Source organism: Rhinolophus sinicus, chromosome 5 (assembly GCF_057876585.1).
Source record: "Rhinolophus sinicus isolate RSI-liver-muscle chromosome 5, RSI-T2T, whole genome shotgun sequence".
Lineage (NCBI taxonomy): Eukaryota > Metazoa > Chordata > Mammalia > Chiroptera > Rhinolophidae > Rhinolophus > Rhinolophus sinicus.
The window spans coordinates 12,876,781-12,895,149 of NC_142505.1; the positions used below are offsets into that span (position 1 = coordinate 12,876,781).

General features: G+C 40.2%; 1 protein-coding gene across 6 annotated transcripts in view; it reads right to left on the bottom strand.

Annotated features, from left to right (window-relative positions):
- The window catches only part of MOBP (myelin associated oligodendrocyte basic protein), a 39,530-nt gene extending 22,130 nt beyond the window's left edge, over positions 1–17,400 (bottom strand). For 3 of the 6 annotated variants that reach the window (XM_019727581.3, XM_074312582.2, XM_074312581.2), the window contains exons 1-2: positions 17,231–17,386; positions 13,215–13,292 (exon numbers count right to left, since the gene is read on the bottom strand). The gene's annotated coding sequence lies outside the window, so the exon portion shown is untranslated. Of the gene's footprint in view, positions 1–13,214; positions 13,293–16,998; positions 17,110–17,230 lie in introns of those variants that run through there. The other 3 variants (XM_019727582.3, XM_019727583.3, XM_074312584.2) reach the window with 3 other exon arrangements.
- Between the last annotated feature and the right edge of the window lie 969 nt (positions 17,401–18,369).

Consider the following 18,369-nt stretch of genomic DNA (forward strand, 5'->3'; position numbering starts at 1 on the left):
GTGATATGCCCAGTTAAATATATACAACTCCCCATGTGACCACATTCTGGCCAATGAGATGTAGGCAAAAGTCCATGGGGAAGATGAGTTTTCTTTAATAATAAGACGTTTATTCAAGAAGGGACCCTCCCCTGGTGAGTGCATCCATCCCAATCCAGCTGTTCCTAGCCCCCAAGAGGTACTATTATTTCAAGCCTTTGGGCCTTGTCCCATAGGGGTCCTTACCCTGCTTCCTTCCCACCCAACAATTACACAACAAATGCCTCCACCACTGTAGAGCTGAGCCCAACGTCAAGTCACTTGTTTGGGAGATTTTCCAGAGCCTTCCCTTCAGCCGAGGAGAAATGGTCACTACTCCCTCTTTTGTGCCGTGACCTTGTTTGCTGTACATAATTCTAGGACAGCATCTGGAATCTTTAGTGTTATCCTTACTGTGTCATTGTCTTCTTAAATTTTCTGTCCTCAGAGCCTTGTACAATGCCTAATTCAGAACAAATGTTTGGTACATGCTTGATGAAAATGAAAGAATGAACAAAGAGTGTTTCTTTCAACAGCTGCAGGGCCCCTCATCCTTTCCCTGCCTGTCCTGAGATGCTCTCTAGCAGTCCCATGTCCCCTTAGGGACCTCTGCTCTAGCTCAGGAAACAGTGTCTGTTTAATGAAAAAGACAACACAAGAAAGGACCTTTCTAACTGACCTTGAAAGTTATAAAATGCTGCTCTTTAAAAAACAAAAAATTTTTTTAGACTTTATGAACCCACTATACCTTTTCCTAATTCATGCAAATTAATTAGCAAGCTTTAATCAACACACACATTTAATTATGCATTCCAAAGATGGCATTAGCATCTCTGTGTAACCACCCGTGTCATGGCTATCTTTAAACAGAGCTTCACTCATCCCTAAGGAGACTGCAGGTGGAGATTAGCACCCTGAACATAAAATGCATTGGCTTCCTTCCATCCATCATTCTTTTCTTTCTATCATCTTCTCTTAAAAGGCAACTAGAATGTGAGGTAATTATTTAATAGAAGTGGCATGTGGCCCTAGTCTTGGGCAGTCTTCTGGAAAGGAAATGCAATGCAAGTAGTAAGGTGTCATGTTGCAGCCCACGTACTCCTTCACACCTACATGGCACCACAGGAAGTCAAACATGGAAATGGGTACTGGCTCTGCAAAGTGAAGGGTGGATTCCAGTCAGTATTTGAAAAACAGAACTGTTCTTCATGTCTTGTAAATCAGGTCCCTCAGAATCACGAACAAGGACCTGCTTTTGTCTTGTATGACGAACTCAGCGTAGAGTGGCAGGAGACAAGCCCTGACTCTCCAGGACCTGAACCATATGTGAGAAAACTAGCATTCCGGCTCCAGATACCAAAACTCCAAAGGAAGACTAAAACCTCTTAATATGTTACGTGGATTAAGGAGTGGGAAAAAATTCGGTTAACAAACAAAGCAAGAAATTTCAAATTTATTCAAACTCAGTTCAGTTTTACAAAAAAAAAAAAATCACAGCTTTTGAAAAGGAGAGAGAAACCAAACCTCTGAGTTGATACTGCCTTGATCACTTCTGGCATAAACTGTCTTCCTAATAAGTAGTCAGTTAAAGTTCAGTTCCCTCACAAGACTATTCTTTACCTCCTTCAATTCCTTCTGAAGGTGGACAGGAGTATGGGGAAGCTGAGAGTCTCACGGCAGTGAAGGAAGGGTTGGCTGGCCTGGGTGGTGTCCTCCCTGCTGGACTGTGCCATCGGGCACCTCGTGTGGTCAACCCCCCGACATGTTACTGATGACCACTGGACGTCACAGTCCCTACTCAGAACCCTCCTGTTCTGGTCCAGCTGTCCTCGCAGCTCATCCACATCCACTACAGGTAACTTCTGGTTCCCACGCAGGCCATGCACTACATATAGGGAGTCAATAGCCCCATCTGGGGGCCACTGGCCTAGACAGCTCCAAAGCTGTGCACTCATAGGCCACATTGGACGTAGCTGAGGGCAGACCTTCCCCAGGGGCTTGCAGCTTGTCCCTACTATTCCTGTGAAAGTGTGTCAGTAGGACCCCCCCCCCCCATCACACACACACATACACACAATTTCAAACCTCTCTGGATAGACATCTACCACATCCCCACCATGATTTTGAGTTTTCATCTGGAGAAAAGAGAGAACTTGGGTGTCTGCCTCCTGAGCTTTTTCTCTCTCCCCATTGATTGTGCTCCATAGGATGCTGGATTCCCCCATAAATTCACCAAGTAGAGAAGCCTTGAGCAAAGGAGGACATGCTCTTTTTAGGCCTTTTCTTTCCTTTTCTCAACTCCTTCCTATCCATGGTGATAATCTCTCATTTAAACATGCACTGCCACCCCTTCTGCCCTCAAAGGATTAGGAATAATTATAGAAGAGATGGAAGTAACGGGAAATTGCAATTTTTATAGATTGGTTTCGAGAACAAGATGAAATGTCTACCATTTAAAACACCGTATTAGTTCAAAGCATGAAGAATTAACTTCAAGTGCTTAAAATATTTATAAATTTTGAATGAATTTCTGTTAGACTCTGCCTCCATTTCACAATTTAATATTTATTCTCTGAAAATCAAAGCCCTTGAGAGCAATATCTTTTAACCTTTCATTCTATGAGAGAGACAGAAATATAGTTTCAGTAATAATGTAAGGATATGAATGAGAATAGTAAATGGAATTTTACTTACTGGTAGGGACAGAGGGGTGGGGGTGGGAGAAGAAGTAGGAAAATCCCAAACTTAATTTCTGAATATTACCCCAAATTGTCATGGTCTTTCAAGAAACTGCCAGAAAGAAAAAGTGAACCATTCATAATTCTGTACATTTCTTAAAATCAGGCTAGCTTATTAAAGGAGAGAAGCTAGGCAAGGGAATCCTTCCAGTTTTATAAAAATACAATGTAAGCAATAAAGCTTTTATTTTTATTTAATTATTAATATTCTTATCATTGATGAATCAGGGCAATATTAAGTAGCCATCTGAAGACCAACTATATTAGGCAGTCATTTTAAAAGGTGCTTGTGAAGAGGTTTACTGACATAAGAAAATACATGTGTAATATCAAGTGAAGGCAGCAGGAAGTTAGGTTATTTGCTATGTGGCATCAACTCCAGGTAGCCAGCTTCCCAGCTGAAGCCAGTGGCAAACCACATCAAGAGTGCTCACAGCTCTCGCAGGTGCCATCAGATACCTCCAGAGGTAGCACCCTCAGCATGGGCCTGGGACAGGAGCCAGGGTGGCCTTAGCAAGAGAGAGCCACACACTCAGACCCTGCCTTGAACAGATGAGATCCTGGTACTCCAGAGACCAGGAGCCATCTTCGGCTCCTGTTGGTGGGAGCTATGGAGACAGTTAGTGGCCATAATGGACCCCATTGACAGAGGGGGCCAAGTGGCATCAGGCTACATGTGTAAAACAATGTGTACTGAAGGCAAATGCAGCCAAATACAATAGTCACACTCAGCCATTTGTCCAAGTCCTCGTTGAGTGGCTACTACGTGCGGGTGGTAAACAAGACAAAGAAGATGCCTGGATTCATCATGGAGCTTGGGGTACAGCAAAGGGGACTTTAACAGACCATCTCATGAAGAGTGTAGTCAATGACTAATAGAAATGTGACTAGACTTCTGGGTACTAGGAGAGAATATAACAGTGAGATCAACTTAGATTGAGTGGCTGGGCTGGGGAAGGACTCCTGAAAAAGAAACATTTCATTTGAGTTGTAAAGCGCACATGGGAGCCATCCACATGCAGGGGAGGAGCGAGTCCCAGACAGAAGGCCCTGAGACTTGGGGTGCTCAAGAAACCAGAGAAGGGGCTGTGGCTGGAGCATCGTGAGGCTGGAGGGTGAGGTGTGTGCGAGATGGTCCAGGACCTTGACGGTGAGCTAAAGAATAGGAAAGCACTGACAGATCTTGACAAGAGGAGACAAATCTCCCCATTTGTGTTCCATGACGATCACTCGGGCTTCTGGCAATGTAGATTGGAGGGGAGCAGGAGTGAAAGCACGGAGACCAGTGAGGGAGGACAGGGACTTGAACCAGAGCAGTGGCAGCAGACACGGACCCTGGAAGCACAATTAATAGGATTTGAGGATCAGCTGGATGTGGGCTTCGTTGGAAAGGAAAGGGCAAGGACGACGGCCTGGCTTCTGGCTTGAGCAGATGCCCAGTGGAGCAGTTGGCTGAGGTGGGGAAACGCAGCAGGGGTGGAGAGTAAGGGTATCATTTTGGACGTTCATTTATTCGACAAATATTAACTGAGCACCCACTTTGTGCCAAACACATTAAATCTGAGATGCATCTGAAGATCTAGTGCTGATGATGCCACACTGTAGACTGGTCTGTACTAGAAGCATTGACATATGCCTCAAAATTGCTAAGGATCAGAGTACAGAATGAGCGACACAGGAAGCCCAACAATGAACAAGACATGCACATGGGTTAATGGAGGCAGGAAAGAAGGACACACAGGATTTCTCCAAGGGAAATTAGGTTAGATGAGGAATCATTTTACTAGGATGGAAACAGATTTAAGGATGAGGGAAGGGAAGAATCAAGAGTTCAGTCTCAGGCGTGTTCAGTGTGAGAAACTTAGGAAACCTCCAAGTGGCTGTGAAAGAAAATGACTGGCTACATAGGTCAGGAGATAAACTGAACTGGAGATAGAGATGGAGACAGAGATGGAGACGGCGACAGAGATAGAGATAGAGAGAAAAATGTAAGTGTATTTGACATATACATGAGATTTACAGCCAAGGGAACATAGGAGAACACTCAGGGAGAGAGGGACTATGGAAAAGAATAATTGGGGAAAAAATTTTATTCACACTAGCAACAAGAATCCTGAGATACCTAGAAATAAAGTAAAAGTTAAAATGTGTAAATCCTTTGGGGGAAAATTTCCAAAACTTCAATGGAAATATGAAAGAACATGTGAATAAATAAAAGGAAAACTTTTTCATAGATGAAAAAGATCTACATCATAAAGATGCAATATTTGCCAAAACTAATTCACAAATACTATGCATTTCTTACTCAAATTACCAAAGATCTTTTCTGGAACATGATAACCTGATCCGATGAAAGAGCAAAGGACCAGGAAATACCAAGAAATTTCTGAGAAGAATAACAGGACTTTCTACACCAAATAGCAAAACATATCACTAAGAGACAGTAATTAAAATAGTTGGTGTTGGCTCAAAAATGGACAAATAGATCGGTGGAAAAGAAAACAGAACTCAGAAACAAATCCATTATACAAGAGAACTTGGTATGTCATAGAGATGTTATTACAAATCAGTGGGGAGAAGGCAGATTTGTCAACAGATAATGTTAATATCATTAACTTCCCAGACAATATAATTGACTACTATACACCAAAATTAAAACCTACTGTATGTCAAAAGAACCATAAGCATGGACAAAAAAATAGCAACACTGGAAGAATACAACACATATTACATACAAAAAATTACTATCCGGAATCTTTAAAGAACTGCAAATCAATAAGAAAAAGACAGCCCAATAGAAAATTAGGCAAATGTGAACAGGCAATTTAAAAAAGAGGAAGCAGTAGATCGGCAAGCATATCAAAAAACACTCATCAATTATCAGAAAGACACAATTAAAACAGCAATTAGATATCATTCTACAAGATTACCACATTAGTGGAAGTTAAATAGCCTAGGGGGCAGGATGCAAACGGTGAAGAAATTAAGAAGTACATTTTGGTAGTTCCAACATAGTCACAGGGCTGTAAAGTACAGCCTAGGGAATACAGTCAATAATATTGTAATAACTATGTATAGTGCCAGGTGGAGACTAGACTTATGGGGTGATCACTTCCTAAGTTATATAAATGTCTAATCACTATGTTGTACACCTGAAACTAATATAATAGTGTATGTGAATTGTAATAGAAAAATTAAAAGTCAAATGAAAGAGAAAAACAAGTTAAATAGCCTAACATCAGATGAAGTGAGGCTGTAGGCCAACAGGAACTCACACACAGCGATGGGTGTGTCACTCAGAAGAGCCACGTGGGCGTGTGGAAACCAGCAGCTGGTAGTCACACTGCATGTGTGTGTGTAAAGTCCCAGGAAATCCACTCCTGAGTGTATATCTCAGAGAATCGTAGTCATGTGCACAGAGAGGTGTACACAACAATGTGGACTACAGCTCCATTTGAAACAAACAAAAGACACAAAACATAAACATGTTCAGCAGAGAAACGGATAAGATGCATCAATTCATGCAAGGGGATTCTGTGCAGCAGTTTAAAAGAATTAACTACATCTCTCTATGTGGCCCTGAATCCTCTCTCAAAACGCTTCCTTTAGAATGAAAAACAGTTGCAGAAATGAACAGAAGATAAACTAGAGACTGTGTGTAGATGCATCTTTGACAATATCTATCTTATCAATAGAAACTCTATTATGTGTTTATTATTTATTTATATTTATCTCCCTTCATGAAAATATAAGCTTCATGAGAGCAGCCACTTCATTTTCCATTCTACTTCAGTGCCTTCTACAGTTCTTAGCACACAGAGCCTTCAGTAAATATTGGTTATTACTGCGTTTTAGTTTGTAGATATATACGTTTGTGGGGGTTGATGTGTGTCCTTTTTCCACTACTTTTTGCAGAGTGGAATAATGGGTAGACCACTCTTTCCATAGAGGACACAAAGAGCTTCCTCATTCCTGTTTATCTGCCTCAGACTCTATTGTCGGGGAGCATCATGATTTCTTCAACAAGTCCCCTATAAGTGAACAATTTGATTGTTTCCAGTCTGTTATGATTACAAATGATGCAGGAGTGAATAAGGTGGTGTACCCGTCATTTCACACATGTGCAAATATCTGAGGGGAGAATATCTAAAAATGGGGTCAAAGAATCTATGCATTTGTCATTTTGTAGATTTTGATAGGTTTTTCAACTTGCTCTCCATGGAGTTTGTACAAATTGTCATTCCACAAGCAATATATGATCATGCCCATTTCCCCATCACCTCAACAATAAAGTGGGTTATTAGCCTCTCGGATTTTTGCCAGTCTAATAGGTAAAATATTTCATAATGCAAACTAGAGATGGTAAATCTTAAAATAGTTTAGATCTGGAAAGTCTGTAAATATGGTTTACCATAGTAACAGATTAAGGGAAAAAGTATGATCAGTAATAGATTCTAAAAAAGCATTCAATGAAATTCAGTATCCACTTATCATAAATAATCTTAGAGTACTGAAAAAGGAAAGGAACGCCCTTACCATTATAAAAAGCTAGCTACCAAAATATTTATAGTAACAGCTTACTGCTGGTGAAATCTTAGAAACATTTCATCCAAATAAGGCACCCCAAGAAGGGTTATCATTACTACTATTCAACAGAGCACTTGAAATTTAAACCAATACAACAAGCAAAACAACAAAAATAAATCAATAAAATACAACCAAAAAAATAGAACATAAAAATGATGATATACTACAAACTATTAGAACTAAAATGACAGTCCAAGGAGATTTCTGGACCCAAGATCGATATACTATGATCAAAATCATTTCTATAGATCAGTAAGATCCAATGAGAAAATGTAAAATAAAAAAAGCTATTTACACTGGTCACAACACCACAGGACACCTACTGGTAGAAATGTATCTGATGAAAGAACTGTAAGACCTTCAAGAAGAAATTTGCAATTCCTTTTTGAAGGCTGTAAAAGAAATATTCAATATCATAAGTATGCTGAATATCTCTGAATAAATCTATAAGTGTAATGCAATTCTAATAAATATCATATTTCATGTAATTGATACGATAGATCCCATAGTTATTATGGAAGACTAAGAACCAAGATGAGCCAAGACAATTTTGAATAAGAATCAGGTCTTGTCCCACCAAGTTCCCACACTCATCATAAACTATACTAATTAAAACAGTAGAGTATTGGCTTGGAAATAGACCAATAGATCAATGGGACAGAACAGAGAGCCCAAAAACAGACCCACATGTGTATAGTATTAGGTTGGTGCAAAAGTAATTGCAGTTTTTGCAATTATTTTTAACCTTTGAAACCCCAATAACTTTTGCACCAACCTAATAGTATGGTTCATAACAGAGGGGGCATTGTTTTATGCGAAATGGATGAATTACTCAAAAGAGAGACAAAGTGAAAATAGACCAAAGACCCCAATAAGAATAAAAATAGCAAACACAAGTCAGGAGATACTATTCAAGGGCTTAATGTGTTTAACTCATTTAATCCTCACAACCTCACAATAGCCCCATTTTGCAAATGAGAAAGCTGAGGACATAAAGGACCCCAAGACCCCATGCAAGGTAGACTAGTCTACATTGCTAACCCTGAACCATGCAGCTTCTAACATGGCAGAGGTGAAGAGGAGAGAAGGAAATCAAAGACGATGGTTTTTATAGAATAAAAGATACCACGAAGTTACAAGTGAAAAGAGCTGTACCAGTAGAGAAGAAATTATACAAACACATAAAAGTATAATGTGTTAATAATCAGAATGTTTAAAGAAAAAAAACAAACTATAAATTTTTTTTAAAAGGCAAGTAATAGAAAAAGATGAATCTTTAAAAGCCAGTAATCATATACAAATATGATTAACTGTAAGACTAAAGAGAAGGGAAATGACAGCGAAGAAGTATCAATTCGTGACCATTCCGATTAGTCCCCAAAAGGGGGGAGGTGACGTTACAGGGTGGGGAGAAGGCAGCCAATCAGAGCACCGGAGAGGGGTGCACAGGGGCAGAGACATTCAGCAAACAGGAACTGGGCTGGAGCTCGCCGCAAGGAACCGTCCCAGCGTGTGAGCCCTGGGCTGTCAGAAGGACGCCCGTGGCTTCCTGCAAGTGAAGAATGCATGCGGGAGCTGTTTCTGGAACTAAAACTGGGGGTTCAAAGCTTCCACTCCAGGCCCTGGCTTCTTTCACCTCCCACATCTTTCCAAAGGCTGCTCAGCCCCAACTCCTCTGCTATGAAAAGCATCACTGCAGAGCAAATTCACTCCACATTCACCACCTCCCTTAGAGACCTTGAATAGTTTCTAAAACCTTGCTAATTCCCCCTCAGGTCAGGAGCTAATGCTTTCCTCTGAGTGCAGATTTACACAGTAAAAGACAATGGCTGTCCTGTTGACCAGTCCATAGCAGCAAAAATACATTTAGGAAGTGAATTTTGGTTGTAACTACTACCCTGTTTCCCCGAAAACAAGACCTAGCCGACAATCAGCTCCAATGCATCTTTTGGAACAAAAATTAATATAAGACCCGGTTTTATTTTACTACAAGACCAGGTATAGTATAGTATAGTATAGTATAGTATAGTATAGTATAGTATAGTATAGTATAGTATAGTATAATATAATACCAGGTCCTACATTAATTTTTGCTCCAAAGTACACATTAGAGCTGATTATCCAGCTAGGTCTTATTTTCGGGGAAACACGGTACACGCTGTCTCTAAGGATACCTTTATCTACCTACTTGTCCTGGTTTATCCATTTGTGACCTTGGCAACCAAAATGTTTACATATTAGTACAATGAACATTTCACATTAGATTCTTGTTTGCAAACCAGTTCCGGGTAAGGAAAACGTCATAGAGATACTGATTTTGAATCAGGGTGCTTTTACCCAGAGAACAGCGTCTTGCCAAAATCCAATACCGATTTGAGGACCTACAGAGGCTATGAAAACATAACAGCGTAAGCAGGTCCCGATTGTCTGGGAGTTGACAATCCACTCGGGAGACAAAGCAAAGCCATCATTGCTTTGTTTTGCTCCTTCAACAAGGACAAATTAAAGTGGACCAAGGACCACACCGCCCACAGATTTTTGCAAAAGCCCTTTCTGACTGAACAAACATTACCTCTGACTTCGGCGATTCTAGAGGAGGGAACAGGTGTGACCCACGATTGGTATCCTTGGCATATAGACAATATACTTAGCAAATGTTTTAGGAGTGAAAACCTGCTGATCATAGTGAAGCCAGATAAACATGTTAAAAGTAAAGTAATTTTCTGAATACGATTTAAATAACATGACATTATTTATTCTGTTAACATCTAAAATTATACAATCCATTGTTTTAGCTTATGGACATATGAACTTACACTAGAATTGTATGTGGATGAATAATTCGTAATTTTCTACAGATAGGGAAAGGACCCAGGAAAAGGAACCAAAGGCATGAGTTTGTCTCCTTGTTTATCCATCCCCCTACTCAGAAACTGCAGAGGTTCTCCCCAGTTACAGAGCAAAGTCCTGCTTCTTAGTTAATATGGCACACAAGACCCCTCCTGCCCACTTTTCCCCTTTGTCTCCCACCACCACCCCTCACCGCTATAGGTCAGAAACATCAACCTGTGATCAAAAGATGCCCCTTTGAACATGCTTCTCCTGGAATGCCTTTTCCCCACCATGTTTGTGCGGTGAACTTCTATTTATCCTAAACAACCCAGTTAAGGTCTCACCTAGTCAAAGGACCTGCCCCTCCTTTGGGCTATCTCTATAATTTGTACATACTTCTATGGGTGGACGCACCATACTATGTTATAATAATGTGGCTGTGTGGCTGTGATCCAAGCCTGAGCTCTCTGAGGAAAGGGCTTCTCTCTAATCCAAAGGGTTCTGCTGTGCCCTCCACTCACTGAATGAGTGTTAACTATGATTGAATTGAAGGTGCCTTTAAAAAATCCCCAGGTGCCCCTGTTCCCTGGGGTGTTATGTAGAACTCAGGCTGCTTTTGTCAGATTCCAAGCAGGGTTATTTTAAGAGTTAAGGTTTTAACATAAAGTGGTCTCTCAGTAGAAAATATTTCTTCAAGGTGTGCTTCGTTTTATAATTATTTGTCTTTCTTAATCTGTTTGTGATGTACGAAATAAGAATTGTGTCTCTCCCTCTCTGAAAATGATGGGATTTTGAATGTACATATATGTAGGTAAAACAAATTCTCTCTCAGAATTCTTCTGGGATGAAAGAGAAGCCAACCAATCGTCCAGATTTGCATTTTCTTATAACCTAAGTGTTAATTTGGGCTATGGTCATAGCAGGGGCTAAAGAAGAGAACCTAGATTACCTGATGGGCTGCTGTATTGCACCACTGATAGCTAGTGGAAGGTGAGACCTGCTACAGTGCTTTGGGTTCTCCAAGGGTGTCAGCTTTGGGTAAGCAAAGAGACCAGGCCAGAGACAAGCTAAAATGAGCCCTGGATTGCTGGCCACCCCTTTTCTTAAATTTTGAGTCCAAGGCCATCATCTGAGTCACCCAATGGCAGTGACACTGGTAGACTGCTTTGGTTGGATGAAATGCAACTTATCTTTGTTCCATTTTGGAATTTATATGCCTCTATCTTTATATTTACCACGTTGTATTGAAATTATTCATTTATTTAAAAAAAAAGCAAGAGGAAGAGTCAAGGGTGACTCTAAGGTATGTAGTTTGAGCAACTAGGTGGGTGGTGGAAGCATCTACTGGAGATGAAGGTTTGGGGAAAGATGCAGAGTCATGAGTTGAGTTTCGGATGCATTTGAGTTGAGGTGTTAGAGGGGCATCTAGATGGAGACATCAAGTAGAAAGTTGAGAGAAATCTGGGCGGGGGTAGAATTTGAAAGTTGTTGGAGTAGAGGTGGCAATTGAAGCCATGAAGATGGATGTGATTCCCTTGGTGGCAGAATGTAGAATGAGAAGAGGGTGTGACTATGCTTTGGGCACTGCCACATTTACAGGTTAGATGGATGAGGAGTGATTGGCAAAGGATAAAGAGAAGAGTCAGAGAGGAAGGAGGGAAACTGGAACATGTGGTATCATGGAAGCCAAAGAGAAGAGAGCCAGAATGATTCTGAGCTGTGGTGTGACGTGAAGATATGAAGAGTACATTAAATTAAGTGACATGGAAATAGTGACTTTAACAAGAAGTGTTCCTATGGAATGATTAAAACAGGAATTAGAGGGTTTATGGGAGGAACAGTGACTGAGGATTTGGAGAGAAAAACTATAGTCAATTCATGTGAGAATGAAGGGGAGTAGAGTCATGGAAAAGAGTTTTCCAGAGTGTTTTTGGGGGGTAGGGTGGGATGAGGGGGCGGGGTGCTGTTTTTATTGTTTTTGAGGATGGAAGAGGGGTGATTAGTTGGTTTGTTGATTTGTTTTTTTGTTATGATGAGAGCATACATAAGTGCTGATGGGTAAGGTCCAGTAGAGAGGAAAAGATTGAAATAAAATTTGAAAGTGGAAATAATTAGTATTCTTGAGGGAAAAAAAAGGAGATGGAATGCAGAGCATATGTAGAAAGGTTGGCCTTCGTTGGAAGAGGGAAAAGAGTTGGCTGTATGAAGTTCCCATCTAATACCTTGCATTTTTCCAGGGAAGTGGGAAGTGGGAGCTGAGAATGAGAGAGCTGGAGATTTGAGAATAAAAATGGGGTTTAAAATAGATTTTGCACAAATTTGGAGACCAAATTGCCAGGTAGTTTTGATTGACAGCCTAGTTATAATTTGTAGTGGTACCAATGGCCCCCATTGTGCTTTTCTCCAACTGTTCTCAGCAGCCTGCGTGCAGACCTGGAGAAGACAAATAGTTTCATCCAGGGTTGGGATTTGCCAAAGGATTTGCAAGAGAATAATTGAAATGATGAACCCTAGAATCTATCCATAATGAGAAGAAAATAGAGAAGGGTGAGGATGAATGGGTCGGTGAATGGATTCTTGAATGAATGGACAGGTGGAGGGGCAAACCAACTCGAAGTACTGAGTGGAAGAAGAGTTGTAGTGGGGCACTTACAAAGCAAGTGAAAGAGAAGAGGTTGTGAAGGAGCTCCTAGATGTTTGCACTGTTTGATTCATAGACGGAGTAGTTTCAAGTGTTGGCAAGTTCCAGACATGACAACGAATGATTGAGGCAGAGTGCATAGTACCTGGGTTGGACAAAGGTGGCTTAGGTCATACTACCTCTGATGTATAGAATTTTTGTTTTCAAATTTCTACTCCCAAAACCTAGAATACTGTGAAACACCTGAAATAGTTATTTAAAGTGTTTAACTCTTACTAAAAGTTTGATTGCTTAGTCTTTTGCTGATTCTGCTTTCTACTTGGACATTCTGAATACTAGTAATCGTTATATAATAATTCAGATGCAAATCTAAAACAATATAAGGGATTCATTTGTACCTGTATTTTCATCCGTACACATCTGATGATTAGATTTCTGTTATGAGCTTGTCTTGGTATCATTTGCTTCTTCTTTTCCTGAAAGAGAAGCAGTACAATGCATCCTGGTTACTAATTTAATGTTTTGGTTACTTAGGTTGTAGTTAATTCAAGTGCGTTATACACAGAGCTTTGCTCTCACAGTTCTAGGATCTTGATGATGGATATAGATGCTGTCAGTCAATTGGAGGGTGGAGGGAAGGTTTCACAGTAATCACAAAACACATGCAAACTTTTTAAAGCCCATCTTATCATTATAGAGGAAGAATGCTGTATGTCCAGTTAATTCACTGTCATTAAGTAAAAAATCTTTAGTCATTTCTCCTAGTACATCTGAGCTCTATAAACCTGATTTTTGCTTCACCACTAATAAATGAAATTTCTGAAATGAATGAAATTTCAGGTCTGTATCCAAACATGCAAGTGTTCGCAATTAAGTAAAACATCTGAAGAAAGAAGTTGAAGGACTGTCTCTCCCTTCCAGCTCCGGAAGAGAGATGTGTTTTTTGTGTTATCAACACAGTGAGGGAGTCCAACTTGATAAAGCATTCAATTGAGAACTTCAAAATATCAATCTTGTTTTCCCATGCAATACGGAGATTTATGTGATTATTCATAGCCTTTGTCCCATACTTTTAAAATATATATCAGATCTTTGAAGTGATATTTAGACAAAGGGGTCTTATAAGATTATGAAGATTCTAGACACAAAAATAACCTCCAAAAGAAACCTCTTATTCTGATTGGTTGTCTTTGTTGACAACTGCTAAACAGGGGGAAAAGAGCTTAAGCAGAGAGAAGAAGAAACAGAGATCAGATGAGTTAGGGGTTGCTAAGACTGCAGGGATCTGAAGGGGGTGGAGGGGAGAGTAACAAATAGTAGGGAACTACTAAGAAGATATATATATATATATATATATATATATATATATATATATATATATATATAGAGAGAGAGAGAGAGAGAGAGAGAGATGGTTTCTCTCAGATACTTAGCCAATATCAAAATTGTGCAATTTCAGAGTGAAACTGTGGGAAGCCTAAGAAAAAACAGTTGCTAAGAGGCTGATAACTGAGCAGAAATAGCTCAAACTTCTGGCCTCAGTTGACTATAGTTTTTCTTTCCAGCTCCTTAGTCCCTGTTCCTCCCACAAGCCTTCTAATTCCTGTTTTAATCATTCCATGGGAACAATTCTTGTTAAAGTCACCAACTATTTCCATGTCACTTAATCTAATGTACTCTTTATATCTTCACGTCACACCACAGCTCAGAATCATTCTGCAAAGATGACGACTCCCTCTTCTGGCTTCCTTCCCTTTGGCTTCCATGATACCACGTTCCAGTTTCCCTCCTTCCTCTCTGACTCTTGTCTTTATTCTTTGCCAATCACTCCTTGTCCATCTAACCTGTAAATGTGGCAGTGCCCCCAAAGGATAGTCACACCCTCTTCTCATTCTACGTTCTGCCACCAAGGGCATCACATCCATCTTCATGGCTTACCCTGCCTTGCTCAGTCCTCCCTGCAAAAAAGATACAACAGAGTCTCTGGCCCATGCTTTCCTCGCTCCTTCTGGCTCTTGACTGACCCTGGTGCTTCCCCATCAGGCCCTTCTTGGTTTCATATGCCCCCTCCTCTTGGGCACTGTGAGTAACAAACAATCTTTTCAATGGCAGCCATCTCTGGATCTGCTGGCTTCACCAAACCTAAACAGAAACAAAATTCCAGGTGCATTTAACAAGATATTGGTCCCTTAACCGCCCAGAACACAGCTAATACCAAGTTTTTACCTAATGCATTCTAACCGAAGCACCAGAGCCACAGAGACCTGCCCAGCCCACAGAAGAGACCACTCTTGGAGCCCACGTGATGGAACCTAATGCTAGGGTTCCCTAGGGTTCCAGACTTCCAGGTTGTGGAAAGCAACTCAAATCCTATCCACAAAATTCTCCTGGCCTTCCAAGTCTTCCACGCCCTGACCCCCAATTCTTTTGACTGAGCGAGAGAAGGAGGCCCTCATTTTCCACCCCAGACGGGCCCATCATAGGAACACATCATGCTTTAAGTAGAAAACACTTTCTCAAACTCCAGAGTGACTTCTCTCGCCCAGATAAGACGATCAGAATAGCTAATGCTCCATTTTCCCAAAAGCTGAGTTCCTCAGGCTTAACTAGCACCTCATGCAGAACCCCAAACTTCTCATTTAAGTCCATATGTAGGATTGAAAGTGCTTATCTACCTCATCCAGGAAATAGTCCTGTTACAGTCATAATACAGTCACTTGACTACAAAGATCATAGAACCAATTCATCAATTTCCCCACATTTATGATGATTGTGATGACCTCAGAGTTTTCTCTGAGGAAAAACATGGATGATGTATGTTTGCACATCTAAAGAAACTATTTTAAGAATCATAAAACTGCCAGCCACCCTCTAACAGACATTTTCACACTTACAAACAAACAAAATGAAAGTTCTTTCTATCAGGTGCCCTGTCAACATCCAAAAGGGGGCCAGCAAGCCTGGAGGGGCTATTTAGGACAGCTCTTTGTTGAATTGTATCTGTTTTCAGCAGATGGTTTTGCTTAGAAAGGAATTTCCACATTTATGAAATGAATACTCACAGAGTAATAGACATGAATCCAACACATACAAAGAATCTAGGTTAAATACCTCACTATAAACCTATCAAGTTCACTTACATATCAGTGTAATTACCATTTATGAATAAAGGGCAGCACTTATACATTTTTGGTGAATTTTGGGAATCATCAATAAAAAGTCTTGGGGTTTCAATTTTTCTATTTTCTTGTAAGATTTTAGGTACTCATTTAAAATCCCAGTTACTATTAGATAAACAAGAATTAAAAGTTTGTACAGTCAGATTTAGGTTTTAATTTGTAAATGTATGATCTCAAATGCAAGCATATCTTTTCCAAAACTGCATAATCTGGGCCTAATCATGAGAAAACATCAGACCAAACCCAAACTGAGGGACATTTGGCAAAATAGCAGGCCTGTAGTTTTCAAAACTGTCAAGGTCATATCAAGGTCTGTCAATAGTTCTTTCTCCATGTTAATTTCCAGATTTTGACCATGTCTGTAATTTAATCTCAAATGGCTCAGAAAAATATATATGTGTGTGTTCACAGAGAAAAAATGATAAAGCAAATGTTGTAAAATATCAACATTTGAACAATCTGGATACACCGGGAATTTTTGTATTATTTCCAATTTTTCCATACATATGAAACAATTTTTAAAATTCACTCACCAAGGCATTCTCCTGCTATTCTAAATAAACATAAAATAGCATAGCTGAACATCTGACAACAGTCTGTTTTCTGCCTCACTGATTTATTCACAAAGCATTCTTTTCCCCAGTTTCTTCCTAGAACTCCAGCCAAGTTCATGACTTTATTCCCCTGACACAATATTTTCTTTCCTTTTTCTATCAACCACAAAACTGACAAAACCCGATTTCTGAGATTCTGTACAAGATAAAGCATGAATGCACTTCCAGTTAAGGTTTCTAATCTATAGGGAGCAAAATTCTTACAAGATTTGGACTTCATTGTTCTATTAGTATCCTCCACACATAAACCCCGCTGTATGCAGGAAGGCATTGTTCCTACATAAGAAGAAAAACTCATTTTCAATCATGATAAATAACAAAAGAAGAAATAGACAAAAAAGAAGCCATTCGACCCATTAATCTAGCTCCAGGAACGTGGAGCTGTATACCTGAGAGAACCTGAGTTCGCCTCTCCCAAGTTTCAGCCAGTTCCCAAACATTAGCCAGAACATTCCAGGAGGGCTCTCTGCCCACATCAGCATAAACTTGGTGTCCTACGTTCTTGTTTTCTCCATCCTTTTATGTCCTCCCAATCTTGGCTGCTATATAAGGAAATGGCCCATAGGAAAATGTGCACTTGCCACTTGAAGATGAAGATGAAAAGCAATGGAATCCCCTTACCTTCAAGTAGCAGTTGTTGAGTGAAACAGCTTCCACGTCTGTACCAGGTCCCTGGGGAGGTTGAGGATACTCAATGCCTGCAGAATATATAGGGAGAGATTATATATCCTGGGTTTTCATTACACAAGGTGTTTTTGATGAGTCCTCAGCCAAGATCCACTTAAAAACAAAAGCTACACAAAGACTACAAAAAGGCCACACAAAGTTTAAACAAAAGGCTAAAGAAAGACTAAACAAAAGCCAAAGAAAGTTTAAACAAAGAGCGAAACAAAGACAAAACAAAAGGCTAACAAAGACCAAAACAAAGACCAAAACAAAGGGCAAAAGAAAATCTAAACAAAAGCTATATGGTTGTAGCTTAGTAGTAACCATATCTCACACACATACACACACGCTCACAAACCACAGCTATACTACATCCCCACACACACTCATATATTCCAGTCTCCCACCGCCCACAGCCCACGGAATTAATGCCTCATGACAAACCCCTCACCAAGGCTCTCTCCACACCACTCTAACCTATGTCAAACCACATGCAAGGTCCAACCACACGCCAGGTCCAACCATACCACACCACACCCCAGCTCACCCCACCACACCACACACCCTTCCACCAATGTGGTACCCACCACAACAACCACCTCAACCCACCATGCAGTACCTCACCACACATGCCACAAGCTAAACCCACAAGCCATGAGCAGAATTGGAATGACACTGACAAATTCTTATCTTTGGGATCCTGCTGTCATACTCTTCGCAGAGTAAATACCTATCCACACTCTCCTCCCTAACATACCCCACATAACCACACACACACACACACACACACACACACACACACACATACACACACCCGACTAACATTCACACATGCATTTCCTCACACAATTTAACAAGAGTACCTCAGTCTACTGACAACTGAGATTGGTTCTGGAAGACTCTATAACAGTTACCATTTGCATTCAAATTTATGAAAGCTTTAAAAAAAAAATCTCTTATGGTAGATGATTTCTGTAAATGATAAATCTCATTCAATTATCATGATAATATTGGCTTCAGTCTCAGATATTGGCATTTTCTTATCATTTTTCTAAAATTTGGGGTCACACCATTGAGTCCTACTAGTCTGTGCC